Genomic DNA, 15,054 nt, shown 5'->3' with positions numbered 1-15,054 from the left:
TTTAACTATCCAGGGAGCATTTGGTAGGCAACAGAAGACTTTTACAGCTGGTGACTGAGCAGGTGGTCTGATCAAGAGCTTATTTGATCACTGTTAAAGTGCCCATACGCTTCAAATGATCTCACCTTACCCTCGAACGTCAGTTTTGCAAGTGAAGGGCTCCGCGGTCGAGTTAGGCACAAAAACTACCTGCAACATGCAGTCAGAAACATTTTAGATATAATTATCTATTATGAGTTTTGGACTGCTAGGTTTAGGCACAACAACTACTCAGTTGGGTTTTGGCACAACAAGTACTCAGGGTTAGGCACAACAGCCAATTAGTCGGGTTTAGGCACAACAACTACTCAGTTAGGGTTAGGCACAACAAGTACTCAGGGTTAGGCGCAACAACTACTCAGTTGGGTTTTGGCTCAAGTACTCAGGGTTAGGCACAACAACTACTCAGTTAGGTTGAGGCACAACAACTACTCAGTTAGGTTTAGGCACAACAACTACTCAGGTAGGTTGAGGCGCAACAACTACTCAGTTAGGGTTAGGCACAACAACTACTCAGTTGGGTTGAGGCACAACAACTACTCAGTTAGGTTTAGGCACAACAACTACTCAGGTAGGTTTAGGCACAACAACTACTCAGGTAGGTTGAGGCGCAACAACTACTCAGTTAGGTTGAGGCACAACAACTACTCAGTTAGGTTTAGGCACAACAACTACTCAGTTAGGTTGAGGCACAACAACTACTCAGTTGGGTTGAGGCACAAAAACTACTCAGTTAGGTTGAGGCACAACAACTACTCAGTCAGATTTAGGGAAACATCCTGCTTTGTGATACAATAACGTTAAGTCAAGTCACTTATGAAAAAAACTCAGGGTGCCATAACATTTGTCAGATTACAAAATTTTCTTTCTTCTTAGTGTGGTCCGCCTCAGTGGAAATGAGACCACTCTGCCGCCCATCAGTGTACTATTTCTCTACATAACTCCACAAGAGTATTTTTCTCTAACAGCGGCTTTGTTCAACTTGTTATTTTCCCACACAAACCGAGAACATCGAGTTTGCAGCAATTAATTTTGCAGCCAGCATGTGACACACTCACACTCTCTAAAGGAAGTAGAGAAAATGAACTCTTAACACCTCAGTGGGGTCTCTAAGGTGCGAGACAATTTGCAGCGCTCTGACTAGCACTGGCAAGCTAAAAGGGTAACAATTAAGGTAAACAGGTCTGAGTTTGTGCAGCCTGTTGTTTGCTTAATCTGAGAACAGGTGTGAATCGCAGTAGTTAGAATGGAGAGGAATAGGTAATTTTCACACTAGTAAGACCTGTGCTGTTGAGTTATTTTAGCAGGACTGATTCAGGCCAGAGAGCTGAATGAGAATCGTGATGTCTTCATGCTACTTCCAACTTATTACACTAGGTACCAATATATTGATCACATCAAACCCAAAATTATATTATTTTCCACCGCAAGGCAGCACCACCGACCAACTGACTCTCTGCCTAACTTTAAACGTTCAGAGAGACGGGGACAGAGAGAAGTTCAACACTGAAACATCCAGTACTGGTCTTGTTTAGATAAATAATGGCCTCACATTGGCCATCAAATATTATTCTTGGCTGTTGAACCCAACATGTTTTGGCCATTCTAACTGCATGGCTTCATGGACTGTAATGCTCGTCTTTCAGTCAAATATTGCTCTTAAGATAACTTAACATCTTTGAATGATTTGCCATGGAATTGTGTACAGACATTCATGGTTCCCAAACAATGTATCAATGTCTTTAGGGATCCTCTGACTTTTCCTGTAGCTACGTCCAGTACTTACTAAAAACTAATTACATTCCCATCAGCCTCAACTGTACTTTTAAGTGTAGTTCTAAAGAGCAAATGTTAGCATGCTAACACACTGAACTAAGACGTTAGGGAAAAAACTATGACGCTCTATGTTCCCCTCTAGCCTAAGTTTTGCACTCGATTGTCTCTGCGGGCAAGTTAACCAACCAACCCAACCTTGCCCAGACTTGATAAGCTTCAAGATGAGTTTCTAGGCACTAAAATAATCTCAACTGCCTCCACCATAATCTAGTCCAACATCCACGTCACTGCAGCTGCTCCATCAAATGGGTTAGACCCCAAGATACTAGAGCTACTGCCACACTTAGCAGACAGCAAACCAGGACCTCGGACCTAGGAGGTGCTGATCCACATCACATTCAGCCAAAACTGACTGCTCCAGTGCACACGAGTGATCACGGTTCGTTGGAGCCAGAAGGACGGTGTCATCGGCAAAGAGCAGATAACACCCTAATGTCAGGGAACTGGACTTTCTCCAGACCTCAGCTGCACCCTTATACCATTTGAATGTTACAGATAGAAGAGAAGAGAAGCTGAAGGCAACATGTTTTTTGCCTTGGAGACATAACTCTTTCTGAGAGGAACCAAATGGCTTGCAGCAGTCACCCTGGCAGTCTGTGCTCCCGCAGGATATAGTGGGCAGCACGCCGGTCACAAGCCTTTTCCAAATCGGCAAAAAACTGAAAGCCCTTGATTCACTTCGTTAAGTTTTATGGTAAACATAGATAGAAAACCTCCACCCGTTTCTCAGTTGTTGTTCTTCTTGTAGTTAATCCTCTGATGAATCTATACCTGTCTGCCTATGAGAAAAATGTAAAACAGAAATAAACCAGTGATGAATTAGTGCTTTCACCACACACAAATCATTTTAACTGCAGGCTCAATGACTCCAAAGTACACAGAAGCTATGACATGGGCAGGGAGGTGAGAGTTTTATTAGGTGGAAGGGCACTGTGTGTGTGTGTGTGTGTGTGTGTGTGTGTGTGTGTGTGTGTGTGTGTGTGTGTGTGTGAGAGAGTGAGAGAGAGAGTGTGATAGGCAAATCAATATTTCATCTCATCAGGTTTTGATCTGAAGGGCCGTGCAGTAAATATCATTGATGGATGGTTAGCAGTGGGGTGGGTGAGAATGCACATTACACTAACAGGTCAAGGTCTTTTACACATAAAACACACACACACATACACATACACACAAATGCAGAGAAAGAAAGCGGGATCAGGACTGGTAAAATCAACAGACTATCATCTTGTGAGGACATTTGGTCTTCATAAAGAATACACACACACACACTCATACACACATTCATACTGCAATAGCAGTGTGTAACCCTCAGTAATCCCCTGATTTCCCTGTCTCTCCCAAGCAGCTGTGTCGCTCATCTCTCGTGCCTTTCAGTGTACGTGCACAATTGTGAGCGTGTGTGTGTGTGTGTGTGTGTGGGGGGGGGGTTTGTGATTTCAGAGGGATTCGACAGCAGCATAGCTGACGGTGATGACAGCCGACAGATTATTACTAGCCGTGCGCACTCATGGACACAGATTTAGGCTGAAGCAAGCCACCATGTGCATCTACGCTCCAGATATGGGGGCTAGCCTGAGACTACCTGGGAGGGGTAAAATTCATTTTCAGTGATTTGACAACATTTTTGATGGTTAAACGCTTTTGAAGAGAACAAAAATTCACTTGATGGATTGAAATGAAACTGACTGTGATGATAAACAAGCTATGAGTGAGTGAGTGTGTGTGTGTATGTCTGTGTGGAGGGAAGTGGGTGGAATAAAACAACTGTTCATATACAGTGTAGAAAGAATGTCTAGTGAGTGAAAAAGTGTCTGTTTGTATTACAATGTGTTGTATATATGCATGCAGTTCTACTTTATATACTGTATGTGACCAAACCTGTTACCAAATTTGATTTATTTGATTAAACCAAAAACACGACAACAGTCTATTGTCATGCAGCTCTGTCAGGCTTTGTGCTAAATGCTAACTTATATATGCTAACATGCTCACAATGATAATATTAACATGCAGATGTTTAGCAGGTCTAATACAGCATTTACCATTTTTACAATTTCAGTTTTGCATCTTAGCATGCTAACATTTGCTAATTAGCACGAAAAACAAAGGAAAGGAACGTGAGAGAAAACTTTTGCACAGGAGCTGCTGAGTTGATGTCATATGACGCTGAAACATGTTGGATGAAAGTAAACTAAAATTGGGTTGATGGTAACATGCAAAATGTAAAATGTGAAATATATTTTATGGTTTACATGATCTGTTTCCTTTGCTCTTCCATGTCACTCATATACCTGGAACAGCTGCCAAAGTGTTGTTTGAGTGCTCTGAGCGAACATTTCATAGCAATCCATCCAATGAATGTCGACACTTTCATTAAAAGCTGCAAATGTGAACCTCATAGTGGCGCAGGACAGAAAATTTGGGGCTCACTAAAGTCTGTAGTATTCATCCTCTGGGGACCACGAATGTCTGTTCATTGATGTACATACAATACCGAGCATCGGTGATAGCGTTGAAGTGAGATGTCTGCACAGAGCCCACCACCCACCCCCGTCACAGTCTGTTCACCCTGCTGCCATCTGGCAAAAGATACAGAAATATCCGATGCCATACCACCAGACTACAGAGCTGCTTCTTTCCTCCTCCACACTCCACAATAAAAACTATTTTTTCTTGTGTAGCATAAAGAGACTACATCTTGCATATCAGTGTCCAACCCTGTCTTGTATCATAGTACGACTGACCAGCCAACAGATATTGCCATCCCTAGTGACTACAAAGAAAGAGGGGCCAAAAAAAGAAAATATCAAACACTACATGATACAGTAGCGCACTAAAATGTAAAGTACACCTAATAAAATATACAGTAGTTTAGGCAACTGCTGGACATGTTATCTGAGCTTCGGCTTAGCAAACAGACCATTAGCTAAGCTCTCTGCACATGCTATGGAAGCCAGTAGGTCAGGCTGCACTGAAAGCCTGTTGAGTACACTTCCATCCAACCAGCAAATCTCTATAAGCAGTCAGGAAATAGACCGTGACTTGGCAGCCTGAGGGTTGGGAAAGTGAGCTGGTGACAGGACAATTGGCAGTCTGAAGCCCCAGAGTGGCAGGGGAAACCTGGGCAGGTGGAGGGAATGAATGATTGAATAACACTCTCGGCGGCTTCAGCAACTACTGTTGACTTGTCTTTGAGCAAGGCAAAACACTGACAGAACTGCCCAGCAGCAAAGAGGAGAATTCATATTTATATCTATTCATATTTATTGTATGAATAGAAAAGAATACAATAATGATGGAAAGACTGTTCTCTAAGAATATCTTTAATTTCAGAGCAAAATTTGTGTTGTAACTGAAATATCCCAAACCGAATCGATATTGATTCTAATCAAAACAAATTGGAAACTGAATCAGAAGTGGAGCCTCAGTGTCGGTACCCAGCTCTAGTAAAATGTTGATGAAACTTTGAAATCAGTTCAAACTTTTAGAGGCAAGTGGTTGGTAATGGTGCACAGCTCCGAGCTGTGAGCGTGTGAATGTGTGAAAAAAAACTCATCCCCAAGGCTGCTCTGAGAGCTTGTTAACAAGAATGTGTTAATAAAGGTTAAATAACATTCGAAGTTGACGGTGTCTCACTTCTTTCACTCCTCTCCTGTCACATCTAGGTGTCTGATAGAAGAAAAGAACCAGGAGCGATCTTTAGATGAATTTGATAAAGAAAGAATCTACATTTTGCATGTTAAGAGCACTGCCCATGAATTAAAGGTACGCACATGGAATCCTGACTACAGGCTACCACTGATACTGTATCTGACAGTAGTGATGCCTTTCGTAGAAACCCCGAGTCATAATCTGTATCAGAGATTAAAACTGTGCTATGGGCCTTAATCCTTCTCGGAGCGCATACACACACTGATGAAGCCCAGCAGCACAAATCCCACTTAGGCGGCTCTAAAGCACGCTTTAATTGAAAGCATTCCACATATTTAAAAAGGTGGCTGTCGCACTGCAGCCGCCTTCGGTACAGTAACACGACACTGTGTGCATGCGATGGAAGTTTATGTGGGACCAGGAAGAGACAGAGCACAGGACTCCATACTGAGAAACTACACAACTGTCTGCTGCTGTGCTGTACCGTTGAACCGGTGCGTGACACGCATGCACAGCTGGGTTGTGTACATTTGTCTCTTTAATTTCGGCACTTAAGCCGCAGCTTGCATAATTGACAAGTTTCACACACGAAGGTCCAAAGCCGTCAACCTGAGCCTTTTATTTCTTTGCCCTTTATTGGCCTGTGTTGTCTCTTTTAACCTCTCCATGACCTCTCTAGCCACTTTCTGTCTCGCCCAGAGGTCACCCCTGCTAGCAAGAGCGCTGACAGGCAAATGTACCATTAAGTGTGTATCTTCACAAGATTGAGCTCCCCATCATCACCTGACTCCTCAGATTAGACGATAGTGAAATTGAGTGTCAGGGTTAAATCAAGTTGTGGGCTGGTTGAGCTCGTTTGTAGCTGGGCGACGTTCGCTCGAGGCCACGGAGATGGAGCTCGTGAGTAACACCTGCTGTATCTTTAAATAAATCAGAACAGTGCTGAGAGCAGAATTGGATTTAATACGAAGGAAGGGAACCTAACAGAAATACAACCTGAAGCATCAGGATTCAACCTTGGTGTCAACAGCGTAACTGCAAATATGGGTGTCTCATATTACACCGTCTGCCAATTAGCAGCATGTCACAGCCTCAAAAGAGGTGTGACAATAACTACAGTGTGAGAGATCACTTATATAAGATGTCAATATTAGGAGTGACCACCTACCGGCTTTAACCACATACAGAATATTTGAAATTCAGCACGTAGTCACATCTTAATTTAGTTTTGTTAGTTCGTCCACCATTTTGTCCCCTACTGAAATATCTCAATAACTATTGATGAAATTGTCATTGTCCCCTCATACCGACTGACTTTTCCACTAGCAACACCATGAGTTTGACTTTTGTGGTTTGAAGTCACACATCTCAACAACAATTTGAAGGACTGCAATGAAATTTGCCATGAAAATGGTGCTGCTTAACTTAAATGGTGTCGTAATACTGCTTCTGGGACTTGTTTCCCTTAATGTCAATTAACAGCCTATTTGCAGTCAGTGACAGTGTGGTGGGATTCATTTCTCACCAATATCATTCTCAATGCATGCATCCCCCGAGTCACTTAATTAATTTTCACATTTCACTGTATGTTGATGACACCCAGATGTGCTCGCCAGACAAGCTAAGTGAAACAAACTGTTTGTAATCAGAAAATCCAGCTGAGTGTGATTTATGCAAGTTTTATTTGGTCATGTTTTTTCTACCTCTTGCTGTTTTTATTGTCTTTTAAATGCAATTTTCTTTCAATATATATTTCTTATTTTAATGTATTTCTATGTCTCTGTAAATGTCTGAATGGTGCTTTATAAATAAACCTGCCTTGCCTTGCTACTGCTTATATTTGGACCCATTCTGAATATCAGTGAGAAGATTTTTTATCCCTTGTTTTTCTTTGGTTACCTCGCTAAACAACAAAAAGTTAACGTTATTCCTATGTAGAATGCAAGCTGACACGTTTTGGATGTCTACACAGATTTCTTTCAAAGTTCTTCGTCTTATCTATGAGACTTTTCAACTTGTCTGATATTCCTTTGTGCTAACCTTTACATTAACGGAAAGCCAGCTCTATTTCAGTTTGAATTTATTCACCTTGAGTATTGGATTTGTCCGTTTGGTCACGGCAGGAACTCATTTGTTGCACATTTGCTGAAAAGTGTGATTCATCCTGTTGTATTTAATCATATTTCACTTCATCCCCTCAGGTCATTTTTATACATAGCTGTTAAATAACTTTTATTATGATAGGTTCTCTATGATGGTCATGATTGATGTATCATTAAGAAGACAGGTATGGCATAACATGCATTTTTGGCAATATAGACTTGAGTTGTGTGCCTGCTGTGAGAGCATATGTGAAATGCCACAGCACAGGAGAGGGCAGGCATAATTTAAATGAAAGGAGTCCTGATTTGTATGCCTGTTGCTATCTCGGGATGATAATGCACAGGCATAATTGCCTTTCATGATGAAATCAGATGGAGGACTACTGGCCCTGGGATACCTGTCTTTCAGTCCATCTGCTTTAAAACCCTTGAGGTATGATGTTTTATCCTAAATATTAATCAAATAAGGAAATAAAACATGGTGTTACTCCATTTACAACATTTTTATAGTGGTTATTCTTCACTACTAATTCTAGCTAACATGCAGTACGTTATGCAATAGACAGAAGCAGGGATGACGTATTTTTGTAGCCTGCAAATGGCATTGCCTGGTTCCCTTCACAAAAAGCCTACGGGACGTTTTGTTCAGCAAGATAATCTTCACAGATTAATACCAGTTTTATGATTTTTGAAGCATAAATGCAATCGATATCACTGAAAAGCTAACATTAGGCTTTAAATGAACTACACGGCGCTTGCATGACTTCTACGTCACCACCACTAAGCTTCTTACTACACTGAACAACTTACAGTATAAGTTGTAAAGTTAGAGGTTACCTGTAGCTTGCAACTAAAGTCCACCTGTAAAGACCGACTAGTGGGTGGATGAGTCTCCTTGTTCGGCATTTAATGTCCCAAACATGCCCTGTAGTCTCATTCATCGACTTGTAAGCGACTATCTTTTTTAAGACACAAAAATTCACAAGTGGGGAATTAACAGACCTTATTCTTGGCATCTAACCGAAAACCCATTGAAAAAAACAACTGACTTCAAGATGAGGGAACAGGAAGTGCAAAAATGCTAACTTATTTCTGGGTTTTAGGACTCATTCATGCTTAAATTTCAGTAAATATCACACAGGACTCAACAGAAGAAGTTTTTTTGTGACAATTAAAAACACTTGTGTAGATATAAACAGTATCTTTCCAATAAAGTGTCACCATTTTTGCAGCCTCTACAGCAGTCGCTATAAAATAATGGGGTGTTGGCCAAAGCTGTGTGGGTAAAACACTAAATTAAACTTCTCTTTCTCAGCACACTCCTCTGGAACTACAGTCTGCTCAAACTCCTTTCATTTCGTGAAGACCGACTACACAGAAGGGAGTTATCAACAACTTCAGCTCTAATTAGCTCTGATTTTGGCAGTTTTGATGGCTGGAACATTTTGCCATTACTGCGGCTACTCAAAACGAGGAAACAGGCCCATTAATGAAGTCGCTTTACTTGCTGTAAAATCAATTATATTAGTCTAGACATAAAATTAAATACTTCAAGGTCAAGCTGAATCTAGCTTGACAGTAGAGAGAGCTTAAGTCTCTGATAATTTTCTGACATGCGTCTCTGCTTGATAAAAATCAAAACCGACTACCTCTTATCACACACACACTGCATGAGAATGTAGTTACAAAAGGCTCTGAGGTTCACCAAACACACTGTGATCTCTGATTACGGCAGGATGCCCAGTGCATAGCAGGATTCACAAATCTGGCAGTGATTAAACTGAAGCTCTCTTGCTCAAAAAAAAAACGTCAGATGGAGAGGAGAGGAACAGGGCCAGACATAAAAACAGATAGCAAACAGTCGTTTTAGGACCAGGCACGCAACCAGCATGTCTGAGCCGACTGTTTTTCACATCATTTTAAGGTTCAGTGATTGCAATGACAATCATCACTGCTAGGGATTTGACCTTGTGCATTCCTGATGACGATCGCTAGATCAGATGGTGCATTAAATTAATTTGGGGAATATAACTGTCTGTTTTACACAGGTTGTCAAAGGAATATATTCGCATTATAATACATTAATACAAATATGGGAAAGTGTTTCATTTTCATTAACCTTCTGAGCATGTGTAGCAGAGCGTGCCGAATATTTCGAATCAACAACAGAGCCAGTTCATGCATATTTGTTCCAAAACGATTGGAGGAATGTCAGTAAGGGATGACAGAATAGCAAAAACCCTTTCAACTGAATCACCTCGTCTACTCTGAGAAAACAAAGGGAAAAAAAGATAATTAAAGGCCGTGACAGGAGGGTAAATTCAAAGAAACTTTGTAAACTTCATATCTTTTATTGCCATGTTTTCTGCCAGTAACAGTGTATATGAATCTCATGGTTTGTACACATGTAGTACAAGATTGGTTTCATACTAAGGTTTCACACTTAAACGGCAGGTGGGAAGAAATTTTGGCGAATGCTTACAAAAATGCTAAGATAACTTCAACCAAGACAGTGGAAAAACAGCCCAGTTATCTCCAGCTACACTTCTCCAACTAGCTTATTATTAACTTGAAGGTGTTGATGCCTTAGTTAGGGGTTTGCTGTTCATGAAGATCTCCATTAATGAACGCGGCACTAGCTGCAGGTGTGCTTACATCAGCTGTGCCCACTGTGGGGAAAACCGGCTTTCAGGCTGTCGAACACGGTTTGCTCTTCAGCTTTTATATTTTAATTCTGACCAGGTGTTGCCCTGGGCAGCTTTGCATTTTGCATTAGAAACATGGCGCTCTCAGATACCTAAATTTGGCACCAATAGACCCTTTTCACGGCAGATATTTTAACCTTGAACTAGCTCACCTAAATGGAATGCAGCCATCATTAATGTTATAAATTCCACCTGTTCTTTTCCTGCTTTAATAGGTCAAAGTGTCTGCTGTGAAAAGGGTCTATTGATTTAACATGAACTGATACATGAATGAATGAATGGCCTGTTGATGTGAAGTATTTGCCACACTTTTTTTTGCTGTAATCAGCCTGACAGCTTTTAGCATCAATCAGTACTTGTCAATATATCCCATTTTCCAACATTTCTTAGATTTCTACACATGGCCACTATGGTATGGGAAAGGATGGGGAAGAGATCCTGTTCATGGCAAATAAAGTATGGGTAAGGGATAGTTAGGGTTAGGCACCAGGCAACATTTAGCTTTTAAAACAATGAAATATCTGTATTTTACATATAAACATGTGCTGGAAATTCATCTGCTTATGTTAAGGGGATAATTAATCTTGGCAACATGTACTCTTCCAACGGCAGCAGCTGCAAGCAGCGACATCTGGCACCATCACAAACATTTTTAAGAAAATGCGTCTACTGTTGTTTCCCTCCCAACATGATGTGTTTGTCGGTGTGTATAACCACTTGCAGTTAACTCCACACATTCCTTGCCTGGTTGCAAAAGCAACGCACTAAATATAAAGAGATTGAACACGGATCATCATCTGAGGTGGACAAAAATGCGCAGTGGCAACATGCAAACTCTTTGAACAATTCAAATGCCTGCGAAAAACAGTAGTAGAGAATGTCCTGCAAGGGGAGTGAGCGCCACAACAGCATGAACTCTGAAGCACAGTTTAATTGAAAGGGTTTCTCGAATCCCAAGGTATCTGTTAGGCAGTAATATTTAGATGCACAGACGAATGTGATTGTGTACAGCGAGTGTAGCAGGCTTAGAAAGATGTTGTGTATTCTGTAATTGCAGGGACATGACAAAGCATGCTGATGATTTTCTGGCTTCGAGATCAATTTATAAATCCCAGTTTTATTCAACTGTGAGGACGACTGCTGATGAAGCTGTTGTTTTCATCCAGCCAATTGTGTCAAAACCACTGACTTCCCTGTTTTTTTTCCTCATTTGCTAACTAACCTGCATACAATGAAATGAGTATGAAAAAAAGATTGTCTTCAGTGTTGTAGTACAACCAACACTCAGCGGGAATACTTGTGGCAACGATGGGCTTTTCTAGCTCAGTAATTGGATAGATAGCTGGGAGCCTGAAAAGCTTACACTTCACTGTGTTTGTGCTGTGGTTAGTGAGCTAATTAGCGGTAAACAAGCAGATAGTAACCAACCTTTCTGATTCTCTTATGATGTTTTGTGTCTTACATTAAAAAAACAGTTTTTCCAACAGCGCTCATGCATTGGTAACTGTTGAAAGCAACACTACCCCTCCAGGCTCTCCACTGGAGCGATCTGAGTCCTTAAGTGGCGCTGACTCTCTTGGGTATTATTGTGAACATGCGTGAGTGTTCAAGTCATATGGCTGAACAGTGTATGGAGTCAACATCACTTACTGAGCTTTAATTGAAAGAAATCCACTGATGTTGAGACCACTTAGGGTTTCTCATTATCTGACACTACAATGGCACTGAAGGCAGCGCTTTCACACAAAGCGTGATATAAGAGCAGTGCTTCCTTTTCTTATCCTGACAGTCTTTTGAAAGAATTAACCCGGCCGTTGGCGCAGGTCTTATGCCAAGACTTGCAGGTTCAAGACTCTCTAATGACCCTAATTAAAAAAGAGCCGTCAAGGATATTACAGAAACATGACAATAATATTGTGCCATAGACTATAATTTACTGTACTCGCTGACAATGGCACTTTTTGAGGAGTTTAAATTAAAATGTTCAGCTCATTCACAGGCCAAGCCTAAATTTCGACTACTTCTACCACTTCCTTCATCGCTCACTTTTCAACTGATATTTTTACAGCTTTCCTGTCTCACTTTTCAAACAACAATGCAACTGCTTTCACCTCTTACACACAAGCTGAAGTTTAGGTCTACAAAAAGTTGAAATGCACCACAAACACTTCAACTTTGTTCAGTGCTTAAACTTAAATTGACACCTCAAACCCTTTCAGGTCTCAGACCTTCACCTTTGAACGCAAAACCATACAAACTTTAAGCTCTTGTTATTCTAACGTGCTTCACTTTTCTTACACAGTTTTTCTCACTTTAACTGCTTTCAGAGTGCTTACACTTCACCTGACACTACACTTCCTCAAATGACAATGCAACTGCTTTCACCACATACACATCAGCCGACGTTCAATAAAGTTGAAATTTCAGTTGAAGTAAAAAGATTGACTCTCTTCGACTTACACTTCAACTTCTTTCAGTGCTTAGACTTAAAACCCTTTCAGGTCTCAGATCATCATCACTTCAACTGCTTTCAGAGTGTTTGTTACTATCTACAAGTGCTGCTATGTAAATGTGCAGCTTGAATCCCAGGAAAATACAAAAAACATCTATATACTGCGACTGACTATTGTGCACGGGCACATTACGATGTCGAGGCTAAAAAAGATATATTGTGCAGCCCTAAGCATCATCATGAGAAGTGAGAACATGTGATATGGCAAATCCACCATGCCAGGCTTCACGCCATTAGCCTAGCTTGAGGCTAGAGGCTACAATCAGTGTCCTTTGAGAAACTACTGGCAGCTACAGCTGCAGTTTAGGTATGACGACAGCAAGAAAAACCACTGCTTGAACAATAATGGCAGCTCCTGAAGAGATTAGCGTAGCACTAGTTATAGCAGAACTGAGGGGTGCATTTCACTGAAAGAAGGGAAGAGAAGAGCACTTATGCGCTCTCCTACTGCGTCAAATGGTTTATCAATCTGATTGGTTGAAGTTAGCCCGTGATGGACACCGGCCAAGGGCCTGCCTTTTTAAAACAATTTCTGAGGGCAACAAACTGTCTGACACGTCAGGTTTGCAACTAAGTATTTACACTTTGGAGGACGCCAAATCGCACAAGATGCCAATTTCTACATAATCTTGCTTTAAACAGACACTTCAGCTTCATTCTAAAACGTATTTCAGCACGTCCATTTTGTCCACTAATGAAACTTCTTCCAGTATTTGTATTTCACCTACCACTTCAACCACAACCTGAACCCTGTTTCACTATTTCAACTATTTCGGCTGCTAACTTTCAGCAGTGAGCACAAACACATTTTCTTCAGAAAATGTAGCCTTGTATTATAAAAGACCAGAACATCTAGATTCTATTCATTACAGACTCGCTTCTATATTTCATCTGCTTCACTGCTGACTCAGTTTTATACTGTTTGACTTAACGGCTCAGTGTTTGAGAAAATAAATATCCTACAGGCTTTTATATTGACGTCTTTCACAAAGGAAAGATGCACCACAGATCTTACAGTTGCCTTTAGGTTGCTGAATACTGAAGTATCTGCTGACACCGTGATGCTTTGAATGCTTGGCAGGTGAAAAGTCTCCACATGCTAACTAGACCAACTTACACATTTTAAGTCAGCTCGCCTGCATGTGGCTTTTATCCTCGAAGTATTTTATTTGCGCTTCACTGTCAATAAAAACACTTTGTAAATGTAGTGTTATATAGATAAAGTCTATTATTTTATCTTATGTTAGAACTGTGTATTTCTGCTTCCCAGTCTCCCTCTTCACTGCCTTAATATAACATTTAAACAAGATAGCACAAGGCCCACTCTGAATCACAATCACTTCATTAGCCAAGTATAGGAAAGGGATAGCAAATTGCCTCAGGGGCATAAGGCGCAGGTATTGTGACAAACGTTCAATTTCATAGGAGTACTGACACATATGATTCGGGATATTCTCTAATAAGGCAGCAGGATCTACTGCACATGCCTGCAAGCAACAATGATTTGGGTCCTGACCCCGACATCTTGTAAAGCTCTACCTTAAATGGAAGATACGTTCACAGGAAAACAGCTTAAAATAGCTCCAATGTCCTTGTCCATGCAATTTTTCTTTTACAATACACAACTGACCACAAGTGCCGGAGTAATGAACGTTTAGATGTATTAAATTGAATAAAGGTACTAGGAAACATGTTAAACCATGAAATCCAGTGATGCAACCTTTAAAGCTGCTGCATCTGTAGCCGTCCTCGACTCACTTGAGCCTCCAGAAATACCCCATGCAAGGTAAGGCCTGCCCACTCTCCTCTACAAAAATAAGGATTTCCATTTGCCGCTTGTTTTTTTTACCCCCCTGAAAAATAAACATTTGTATTTCCGTCTGCAGACATGTCAGGGGGATTTATGTGGTCCCCGTTTTCTGTCGGTGGCCTATTTAATGCTACAGTGCACAGCCTTCGCAACCTGAAATGAAAGCACGGCTCTTTATGTAGCCGGCCGTGTTCACTGCCAATCAAACTGACGAGTATACCAAGATTCAGATTCTTGGATAGTGCGTCTTTGGGAAATGCGATTTCGGATACTGATGTGAATCATCTTTCCGGTCCGCCAGAGCCTGAATTAGACCCACTGACAAAAACAAACAAACAATGACATAAAGTGATGTGATTTGTTTTCTTGTTTAAAATGGGACTCAGGCCTCACCTG

Source organism: Pagrus pagrus, assembly GCF_965226575.1.
Source record: "Pagrus pagrus genome assembly, chromosome: 24".
In the NCBI taxonomy this organism is placed as follows: Eukaryota; Metazoa; Chordata; class Actinopteri; order Spariformes; family Sparidae; genus Pagrus; species Pagrus pagrus.
Note: the sequence above shows the minus strand (reverse complement) of the source record.